The 11,512-nt window shown below is 45.0% G+C and overlaps 1 long non-coding RNA gene and 1 pseudogene across 2 annotated transcripts; one reads left to right on the top strand and one right to left on the bottom strand.

Moving 5' to 3' along the window:
• The first annotated feature begins 1,571 nt into the window (after positions 1 to 1,571).
• On the top strand, positions 1,572 to 4,624 carry LOC130138448 (uncharacterized). 2 transcript variants are annotated; one of them, XR_008816853.1, is made up of 3 exons: positions 1,572 to 2,962; positions 3,049 to 3,158; positions 3,766 to 4,624. It is a non-coding gene; the product is annotated as an uncharacterized LOC130138448 (long non-coding RNA). The 2 variants fall into 2 exon arrangements; XR_008816849.1 differs by having other exon boundaries at positions 1,572 to 3,158.
• Positions 4,625 to 4,836: 212 nt separating this feature from the next.
• On the bottom strand, positions 4,837 to 10,782 carry LOC115676210 (putative SWI/SNF-related matrix-associated actin-dependent regulator of chromatin subfamily A member 3-like 1; annotated as a pseudogene).
• Between the last annotated feature and the right edge of the window lie 730 nt (positions 10,783 to 11,512).

Genomic DNA, 11,512 nt, shown 5'->3' with positions numbered 1-11,512 from the left:
GCCCAGCCATGGCGAGCTCCGCCTCGCCGGAGTTGGGCGAGGCGGAGCTCGCCTCGCTGGAGCTGGGCCCTCGCCGATGAGCCTCCCCCTGGCCAAACAGGCCAAGGGGGAGAAGGAAAAAAATATATTAAAATATTGCCACGTGGACGCCGAGTGGCGCCACGTCAGCCGGCCGGCGGTCACGTCAGCGCCGGCGGCCCAAAATTGGCCGGATGGACTGAATTGGCACAATTGCAAAAGGTTTAGTACTGAATTGGCAAAAAAAAAAGGTTTAGGACTGAATTGGCACAATTGCAAAAGGTTTAGGACTTTTTTGGTAATTTTCCCGGACTAAACATCGCGGTCATTCTCAAGAGCACATCTCATTTATTTATACACACGAGACATCCCAGCTCGTTTACACTGCTCAAAACAACAAAACAAGAGCATGTTCTGCACAAGGATCGAGTGGGCTCTAAAACTGAAGGGCCTCGAGGACGAGATGATTGTTGAAGAATGGAGCAAGAGGAAGAGCGAATTGCTTTTGAAGTCGAACCCAGTGCACAAGAAGGTCCCGGTGCTTTTGGACGATGAGGTCGCGTTGCAGGGTCGAAAGTGATCCTGGAGTACATCATTGATGAGAAGTGGAAGGGAGGTGATCTTTTTCCGTTGTTGCCGCAAGACCCCTTCAAGTTCGTTTCTGGGCTCAGTCTGCTTATGGAAAAGATGACCCTTTTGACCTTTTTCCCCAAGTTATTGTTTTATCAGTCTGCCTGTGCTGTTTTGTTCCCGTCATGATGAGTATGAGTTATGATGGAGCAATTATTTAACTAGATGCTTTTAGGGGAAAATTGGAGTATATCGTGCAATCTGATGTATTGTAGATGTACAGACACTTTTCTGTTGAATGATGCTCCCTTTTTCTCCCCCAAAGTTGATCTTTAGGAAGTTGAATTTGAATTGCCGTGCCAATGATTCGAGTCTAGTTCAAGCTTGTCGCTCAATTGGCTCGAGTTTCTATTAGATACATCAATTGAATGTTCACAAGAGTTTTTCCTCTTTCTCATTCTGTGGATACATTTCTTGCGTTATCATGCTCGCTCGATGCATATGTGAGAGAGAGACAGAGAGACAGAGAGTTTTACTCACCCGAGAATACGGAGGAGAACCGTATTGATGTAAACGCGTGACGAGGGAGTGGCATTTCGCTTGATACGTGTTGTGTACCCATACAATACGTATCAAGCGAAATGCCAGCTCCTGAATGGCAGGATCAATTAATGCCATGGAATATGGATGAAGCTCTTTGGAATTGGGATTTTCTTCTTCAAATATGCTAGACAACGGAATATGCATTCCTGATGAGTTTTTCTCCATCAAAGGGTTTTATGATGAAACCATATCTGCAACTGAGAAAATTCCATGGAAAACAACGGACCCTTTGTGACATCCTGATTTTTGGTGTTTTTCCATATTGGCGCAAAAAAAAATTCAAAAAAAAAATATAATCAGAATATTTTTGAATATTCTGTCCGAAATTCCTTTATATCAAGTCTTTTCCTTTTGTCTCTTCATCCTCTTCTTCTCTTCTTCTTCTTCTTTCTTCTTCATTTTGGATGGATCGTGGCCGCGCAAGAGGAAAATCGGCTCGACTTCCTACGATTCTTCGATAAGATCATCCCCGAGGCAAGTAGATTCTAATTCCTCGACTTCGCATTCGTCTTTTCACCCGAGATAAATGGTTTTTGGCCTTTTATGAAAGGTTTTGGGTCTCGAGTTGAAAAGTTCGGAAAGTCTTTGACTTTTTGGTTTCCTGAGGACGTACGGGTGTCGGGATATCGTGTGATGGTGACGGATCATTGAAAACGAGCTTGGATGGCTCGAACGAGACGTGTTAAGGTTATGTGTAAGTTGGATGATGAAATTTTTACTATGTTCGTTTGATTTTCTAGTCGTTTTTGGTGTTGTTCAAGTGTCGGGATGACACATGGTGAGTTTGAATGGTTTTAAGGAGTCGATAAGGGCAGTCGTGGTTTGCGTTGAGCCGAACCACTTAACGGCGCGTGGTGGCCACGGAATAGAAAGTAGCACGGGGGTGGCTCACGGTGCGGGATGGAGGTGTGAGGAACGCCTATGTCGTAGGCCGACGTTGGTGGTGACTGAGCCCATGGATGGCGACGACGTGGTCTCGCGTCAGCTAATCGTGTGATGAAGGATAGTTTATATGAGATGGTGATTTTGTGCACGATGTTGTTATATTGCCTGCGCTTTGGATAGTATCGTTGGTGTCTCGTTGGTTTAATATGCCCCATATATGGATTGTTATTCACATGCTTCTGTTAGAATCATTTGCACTCATCATATCATAATTGTGTGATAATGGATAGTGAGGGTCGTCAGACGGGGGATTCCTGACGATGCCTTATGTGCATTGCTTCATGTGCATCATGTGAAAATGAATGGTGAGGACCATCGGTCTACGCGCCGATGATGCCCCACGGGAGTATCGGGATGCCCAAGTACGAAAGGCTTGGATGCCGTCGGTCTGCGCGCTGACGATGTCTCGGAGTGAGATGCCTGTGATTGGTATACCATGGAAGTCCGGTTTGCGCGCTGGAAGTTACCCGCACAGGTCGGTCTGCACGCCGATGTAACCGTGGTACGGGGGTGGATATTTGATGAGAGAACTGGAATAATAACTGGCATATAACATGCACTGCACCCATTTTATTGCATTTGCATCATTCCTCTCATAAATGATGTTTACATCTTGTGGTGATTTGATGATTCGTGTTGTCGATGTTTTAGATATCTTTTTGCTAAGCTTTATGCTTGCTCCCGTGGTTATTTATCTTTTCAGATTAGTAGATATGCCATCCGTTCCTCCCGCTATCTATAGCGCTCGTTATGGAGCCCCTGTTGATTTTACGTTCCATTGGGAGGACGTGACCTTTCCTGAGTTTCCGAATGTTGTTTTTGTGAGGTTTGTGTCCACGCTGTGGGTTTGATGTAGGCTTTGCGCCAAGGTTAGATTCATACCGTTTCGTTGCGTTGTATATCCGCTGCCAGGGACAGCTTTGGGGGCCGCTTCCATTTCTGGATATTGACTCAAACTCAGGGTCGGACAGCGATCCTAATATGGAGGAGTAGTTGGGTGACCAGATGGACGACTTTTTGAGGTAGCACGACCTAAATGACGGACCTTTTTGGATAGGGTCGTATAGTTGTTGTAGCAGGGTAACATTTAGGGGTGGTTGTGTAGGTGGAGTAGTATACCTAATCTTCCAGGGGCGACTTATCTTTTGATTTGTATATTTGTACAGTTAGTTCGCCTGTACCCTGACTCTAACTTTGTGTATATATATATAAAGGTATTTACCAGCGTGCGTTTGTGTATGTTTCTCAATAAAAGATACTTTACATACTTGTTTCAAAAATATTAATAGCTTCCGCATGCTTATATGGATTATTAGACCCTTTGTCGTTAGTGGTGACGGCCTGGGACGTCACACCCCTAAATTCAATAGATGTGGAAATTCAACCATAGAGCCGGCTATGCCGAGGGTATGCCTATCCATGTGCCAAAAGAGTTAAATGTTATTAAATCAACTTAAGTTCAGATTTTCTTCTGGCACCCAAATATAGAATTCACCTCCTTCCGAAATAGTGGTCTTTATATTATGCAAGTTTCTGGCTACAGCAGAACTAATTTCTCGTCAAGTCAAATAATTCGTCTTGATGACGAACTTGCTTTTTTCTTCTTCTTTCCCGTGTCAATGACAACAGTGTGTCTTAGGCGCTTGGGGAGCCGGTCGTGCCGAATATGGGCTAGGAAAGGAGAAAGCAGTGGAGGCTGCGTTAGAGTGTTCCGCGTATCTCGAGAAGCAGATCGAGGGGAAGAAGTCTTCGCGGGAGAGAAGATAGGCTATTTGGATCCCGCATTGGCTCGGCGTCATGGAAGAAGCTGGAGGCATGAATATACTTGATGCTGAGAAGTTCCCATCCCTTCATGAATGGGCACAAAACTTCATTGAAATTCTGCCGATTACTGAATGTGTTCCACCTAGAGATATGCTGGTTAACTGTGCCACTGCTCTCCTGAGCTACCTGCGTTCCTCAGCACCACACAAGCCATAAAGGAAGTGTTGCTCGTGCTCGTCTCCCCTCTTTTCCTCTCTTATACTTGTAACCTTCTGATGTGGCGCAAGAATATACTTATTCTGTTCTGACCTTAATCAGTGCCGAGTCCTCTAAATAACCAAAACCAACATCTTCACTGCCTCCCCCTGCTTCTGCCAGTCTAACGTTGAAGCCATGGCTTTGATTTGGTTTAGTAAGATTGCTAAGTTCTTTTGCGCAGATGTATCACTATCGAGAGGGCAGGTGTGACATGAAGGTTGAATTAGTTCTCAGATGAAAAAAGATTGAATTAGTTATCGTGTGGTGTCATTGAATTCGCTATGACTTGTAGGTTCTCGATGTGATGAAATAGAATATGTAGCTCCAAAGCTCAAAACCAGATGCTTGTTAAACTTGCAGCATACAAAGCACTTGAATTGAGGGTTTTGATCATGTCAAAGTGCAATTGGGAGATACTGAGATATGGGATTGGATAATTGTTGCAGATAACTATTTGCTGCTCTAATCACCAGTAACTTCATGCACTTGTCTTCTTATGTTTGATTCTCCTTGTCAAGCCGACGGGCCTTCCTTTCTTTTCAATCCCTCAAGATTAATATCCACGAAAATCGCAGCATGCCCTTGGAATTTTGGTCTTGGAGTTTACGTCGATGGTTCTGGCCTTGCCTCGTAAACTTTCAACATACAGTGACAAGAATAGCAGTTGTGGATGGTAAAAGTATGTCGTGGATAGTATGCATATGTCCGGGCCAGAATTTACAACAAATTTCAGCATAGTCGAAGCTGGCTACAGCATTCTGTCTGAAATTCGACCGGTCGACATTGAAAACCTCCAAAAGCAAGAAAAAAAGAAACATCTAGTTACAAAAAAGTGTGCAAAAACTACTTTTCCATGTGTTCACAAGGACACTAGTGCGCGGAGATCATCCAACCCAATCTCCCTCCCATCAGTCGAAGCCACTTCCTGAAAGCTTTCCTCGCCAGTGTCTTCTTCCTCTCCTGCAACTTCAATATCCTCTCTTCGATACTGTTGCTTGCTATCAATCTCACAATCTTCACATCCTCCTTCTGCCTGATCCTGTGCACTCGATCCACGGCCTGCTCCTCGACCACAGGGTTCCACCACGGTTCCAACAGATAAACAGTTGACGCAGCAGACAGATTTATAGCAGCACCGGCAGCCTTTAGGCTGGCGAGCAACGTGGTGGGTGGACCTTGCTCCGGCGCTCCGAACTCTTCGATGACTTCTTGCCTTCTGTTTGCGCTCATCGAACCGTCTAGGCGCAAGATATGAAAACCGGCTTCTCTAAGGGGCCCATCCAGAAGTAATAGCATTTTTCTGAATTCAGAATATACAACCGATTTGGCGCTCCAATTGCGATCATTCGCTGCAAGGAGAAGATTTAAAAGAGTGGAAATTTTGGCAGAAGGAAGATTCTCCACTTTGCTGCTTTCAGATGATTCCGGTGGAGCAGAGAACAGATCGGACTCAGCCAAAGGACTGCGACAAAGGGGGCACTGCCTATTTGAGTTCTGCAGAGTCCTACTAATGCAGGCTTGGCAATATATGTGAGCACAGCGAGTGATTATTAGATTTGTACATGGAGAAATGCATATTGGGCAATCAATATCTTCACCATCTTGTAGCACTGCAACCAACTTCTTCAGCAACTCTGGATTGTTAGAAACATCTGCCACATTGCAAATACTCAGCACATTGCATATCTAAGGAGAAACACAAACGACCTCCACAACCATAGTTGGTCTTCCAAGGGCAAACGATTGACATGCATCTTAAAGTATGACAGCATCTATGGCCCAGTAACTAAAAGTTAGAAAATTCACTTGCATAGTTAACCAAAAGTACAAATTCAAGGATATCACTAATTAAACAAAGTTTAAGTTCTGCGAAGTCTTAGTGTTCATCAAAACACTAAGACTTCAGATCCTAGTCATGACTCCCAATGCAAATTTAGATAGAAAGGCACATTTGCAGATAAAATGTGCCGTACTAGGATTCCAATTGTTATCACAGACCCAACATAAGAGGAGAAATAGTTTTATCCTGCAACGCTTCCATACGTTGACTGGAATGTGCCAAATATCCAATTAATACTGTCGAAGTAATCTGACTTTGTATTTGAGTTGCAGGCATGTGTCACGGCCCGAAGAATTGGATCGTTCCTGAGGTTTTCTGGACGATGGACCGTGATCGACCCTTGGACGAGAAGGCGGGCCCCGAGTGTTCTAGTACTAGGGTTTTCTTGATGTCTTCTAGAATACTCCTGGGGGCGGGCGATACGGTAATTGTACCCTTCCATAATAAATGCGGTAGGTGGGGTAGTTGGGGGAGTACGATCTCAACCGTTGAGATCGGGGAGAGATCTACGGATACGGTCAGCCCGATACTTGTATATAATGGGGTCTCCTCCCCTCATTTTATCATCTCTCATTTTCCAAGAAGCAATACAAAGTTCAGAGCTTCTCTCTCTAGAGTTTCTCTCTCTAAAGTTCTTGCGAGTGTGAGCGTGGGAAGGCTTACTTGGGGAGAAATTCCTAAGGCCGCACAGGTGTGGAAACGCTAGATCGATCGACCCGTGACACATGCATGTACCCGACTAGAGTTTTAGTCCAGGCTGGCTCCTTTACAACCAAGCTATACACAGGTCAGAAGATAACTCAAACCTAAAGCATGTCCAACTCCCACCCTTGCCATCTCGGAGTCTAAGTCAAAATTTGATACTGACCTAGCCATTGCCCTAACTAAGGTCCCAGATGGGCAGAACTTGTGTAAATCATGAGAACATCGGATTACATGTGCTGATTCCTGAACAGATACGTGAACTAGAGGAAGCATTAGGAGACATCAATTTTTTCTTTATTTTCCCAATTATGGATAAGTGGGAAACTTGAGGAAATTCTAGAAGCAGAAATGCTGAAATCTAGTTCTGCATTATATATGTTTATGAAAGTAGAACCACAAAAAACCACTGTGACAACAATTACACAAACATCAGTTCAATCACACAAACTACCTCGACATATCTCAGCAAACTGGTCTTACTACATAGTAAAATAATGTCCCAAGTCAAATATCAAAAAACATATATTCATCGATACCTTCAATCTTGTTAGATGGGAGAAGTGAGGTCACTTCTGGGGGGCACAAGGCCATGCTACTGCATATCTGTCTGAGTCTTAGAATTATACCAAGCACAGCAGTGTAATTACGCATCACACTACCAGCATCGAAATATTCCTCCACAGCACTCTTGACTTCTTGTTCCATGCGGTCATACAATCACGTTCTTTGGAAGAAAGTTCGACATAACAAGTCTCTATTGTCTTTTGGGGCAATCCGATCAAAACCTCGTCCTTTGTCCTCCGTAGAGAAAAGGTGGCCATGAGAACCTGAAATGGCGCAAAGGACATTGTAGTACCACATAAAGTGCATGTCTCACACAAGAACAAAAGTTGACAGTCCCGCCTAATAGGCATAAATTGTTACATAAAGATCAACACCGAAAAATTACCTGCAGACGGGAAAGCCCTGTCTGATTCTGTTGGCTGAGTGGACGCTGGCTCTTTATGGAAAAAGGCTCAAACCGCAAAAATGCCATCAAAGAGAACAGGTCAAACGAACCATCCTGAAGAGGCGTTCGAGTTACCGCCCACCTCCTCCTAGCCTTCAAGTTAGTGACCGCTCGGCTCTGCTGGGCATTCACAGTCTTGACCACGTGGCCCTCATCCAAAATGACTCTCCACCACTCTATCTTTTTCACAGGAGATTCTTCCAGAGGTTCCTCATTAGCCAGTATGGCATATGTCGTCAGCACAATGTCATGTTCTCTAAGCTCCTCGGCATCCTTGGTCCTGCGTCCATGATATCTATACAATTTCATGTTCCTAGTATGCTGGCTTACTTGCGTGGTCCAAGTGGATAACGCAGATGGAGGGCACACGACCAGTGTCGATTTGGTGCCATCCCACGTCTCATCATCTAGGGTCACGCTGCTCGAACTACTGTGTCCAGTTTTACTCTTCTTTGGAGACTGAGAAATGCCCATCTTCCCCTTTCTCTTAGCGGAATCAGATTGAACTGATTGCATCGAACCATCAAATTTATCCAAGGCAATCAAAGAAAGAAGGGTGAGAGTCTTACCCAACCCCGATTGATCCACGAAGATACCGTCCCACAGAGGCTCCGGCCGCTCAACCGGGCAATGGTTGGTCAACACGTTCACATACACGTGATGCCTATCCTCCCAAAAGGGAGGCAATTCCCCAGTATTTTCCATATGAACCAACCAACCCAAGCCCTATTTTTGGTGCTCCAAGAGATGGGTCATTATGATCTCCGTCGGAGGCTCCAAGGCCTCCGGCTTCGCTTCTTCCTAACATTACGGCCGACCAGCGTGAAACTCTTGTCCACGCTCCTCACCTCTTTCCCCGCGGGCGGGATGCGCATCAAGTTGCCTCTCAAGATTGCCGACTTAACGTGCTCAAAGTCGTTGACTCTAGCAACTACGTGAATTCGAGACTCGACGAAAACCAATTTTCGCACGTGAGAAACTCGGGGCACAATGGCCTCGACGGAGATGAGCTGAGAGTCGATAAGTGGGGCCAAGACTAGGGCAGCTGTGGCCTTGATGTAACCAACCCTCACGCCCCTAGTATTGAGGACTAGGATGGCATTCGTGTCCTTTATATTTGAGGGCTCGCGCACAAGTGCAAATCTCTCGCGGGCGCTGATGTCGTTGTCTCCGTAGTGCTGGATGCTGACTATGTCGGCAAGGATGAAGCCGAGGAGGCTAGTCCCGGATGGGGAAGCGACGGTATCGTCGAGGTCCCCCATCGTAGATGGAGACGGAGAAGGTCTGTAGGGTTCAGAGAGAATGTGGGTTGACGAGAGTTTCTCTACTTTGAAATCGGGGGTTCACAGAGAGAGAGGGGCGGAGAAGGTGACAGAGCGTCTCTATCTTGAACTTGAACTCGAAAGAACTTGAAATTAATCGGTTAACCGTTGCAGAGTTTGAACTTAGAAATTAATCGATTAACTGTTGCAGAGAATGAACGGCGGTGTCGTTTCTAACCGTTCGGGGTTGTTACGCCAAAGGAAAAATAGGTTAATACACATCTCTAGTTTTTTAAATAATATTCACATGGCTCTACGTAAAAGCCCATATCCAAATGACTAAATTGTCCTTCCAAATTCGTTTGAATATTTTGCTTAGGGTTTGGGTCAAAGGGAAAATTCTAAATAAAGGTATGAAGTGCCCTCGTTTTCTCATATAAGAGCCCGACCTTACTGGCCGAAGGGCACTTTCGTCCCGTACTTTTTTTGAATTTTCTTTTCCTTTTTCTATTTTTTTCTTTTCCCTCCGTCGGCGTCGAGCCAGGCCCACCCTCGCCCTCTCCTAGGGTCGGTGGAACTCACCGGCAATGGCGGGGGAGGGAAGAGGGAAAAGAAAAGACAAAAAAAAAAGGAAAGTAAAAAATATATATACTTAAAAAAAATTGCTAAAATACCCCTTCTTCAAAGGCCGGAATAGTCATTGCCCGACCAAAAGTCCTTATTTGAGACAATTTGACCGGTTCAAGCTCTTATTTGAGAAAAATGATGGCACTTCATGTCCTTATTTGAAAATTTTCCCTTTGGGTAATGTGGTATTTAATTTAATTTTTTTGGGGTCTGAATGTGGTTTTTAATTGATTTTGAGTGTTTTGGGTGGACAAGAGAATTTAGAATTTGGGGGATGAGCGTTTTTCGAAGACAGGAATTGAGATGCAAAGACAATCGATGTGAATATGTAAAGTGGTCTACTCCAAAGGTAAACTTTGGCCTGCTCATTAAGTGAGCTATGATCGGGCGTGCTCGAGCCCAAACCTCCTGAGGTCCTACCGAGAAACGCCTAAGCTTGCCCAGGCCCGCTAAGGGGAAAACGTGCGCAGGCTAGCAGGGCACCATCTTTATAATTTTCTAGATTTTTTAGCTGAAAAGATAAATGGACAAGACAAACATATGGAAAATAAATTTATGTGGGGTATGCTTTTTCATATTTTTCTCAAGATACTCAATGATTTGAGAGGCAATTCCCCTGTATTCTCCATATGAACCAACCAACCCAACTCCTGTTTCTGGTGCTCCAAGAGATGGGTCATTATGATCTTTGCCGGAGACTCCAAGGCCTCCGACTTCGCCTTTACATTATGGCCGACCAGCGTGAAACTCTCGTCCACGCTCCTCACCTCCTTCCCCGCGGGCAGGATGAGCATCACGTTGCCTCTCAAGATTGCCGACTTAACATGCTCAAAGTCGTCGACTCTGGCAACTACGTGAATTTGACACTCGACGAAAACAAATTTTTGCATGCGAGGAACTCAAGGCACAATGGCCTCGACGGAGATGAGCTGAGAGTCGATAAGTGGGGCCAAGACTCGGGCAGCCGTGGCCTTGACGTAACCGACCCTCACGCCCCTAGTATTGAGGACTAGGATGGCATTCACGTCCTTTATATTTGAGGGCTCGCGCACAAGTGCAAATCTCTCGCGGGCGCTGATGTCGTTGTCTCCGCAGTGTTGGATGCTGACTATGTCAGCAAGGATCAAGCCGAGGAGGCTAGTCCCGAAGGGGGAAGTTACGGTATCGTCGAGGTTCCCCATCGTAGATGGAGACGGAGAAGGTCTGTAGGGTTCAGAGAGAATGTGGGTTGACGAGAGCTTCTGTACTTTGAAATCGGGGCTTCACAGAGAGAGAGAGAGGGGCGGAGAAGGTGACAGAATGTCTCTATCTTGAACTTGAACTCGAAATAACTTGAAATTAATTGGTTAACCGTTGCAGAGTTTGAACTTTGAAATTAATCGATTAACCGTTGCAGAGAATGAACGGCGGTGTCGTTTCTAACCATTGGGGGTTGTTATACCAAAGGAAAAATAGGTTAATACACATCTCTAGTTTTTTAAATATTATTCACATGGCTCTACGTAAAAGCCTATATCCAAAGGACCAAATTGTTCTTCCAAATTCGTTTGAATATTTTGCTTAGGGTTTGGGTCAAAGGGAAAATTCTAAATAAAGGTCTGAAATGCCCTCATTTTCTCATATAAGGGCCCGACCTTACTGGCCGAATGGCACTTTCGTCCTTTACTTTTTTTGAATTTTCTTTTCCTTTTCCTGTTTTTTTTCTTTTCCCTCCGCTGGCGTCGAGCCAGGGCCACCCTTGCCTGGGCCACCCTCGCCCTCGCCTAGGGTCGGTGGAACTCGCTGGCAATAGCGGGGGGAGGGAAGAGGGAAAAGAAAAGAAAAGAAAAAGAAAAGGAAAGTAAAAAATATATATATACTTACTTAAATTTTTTTTTGCTAAAATACCCCTTCTTCGAGGGCCAGAATAGT

The sequence above is a fragment of the Syzygium oleosum genome, unplaced genomic scaffold (assembly GCF_021117445.2).
Source record: "Syzygium oleosum isolate NSW1041296 unplaced genomic scaffold, Sole_v2.1 Sole_v2.01, whole genome shotgun sequence".
In the NCBI taxonomy this organism is placed as follows: Eukaryota; Viridiplantae; Streptophyta; class Magnoliopsida; order Myrtales; family Myrtaceae; genus Syzygium; species Syzygium oleosum.
This window is presented reverse-complemented; position numbering and strand designations above follow the sequence as displayed.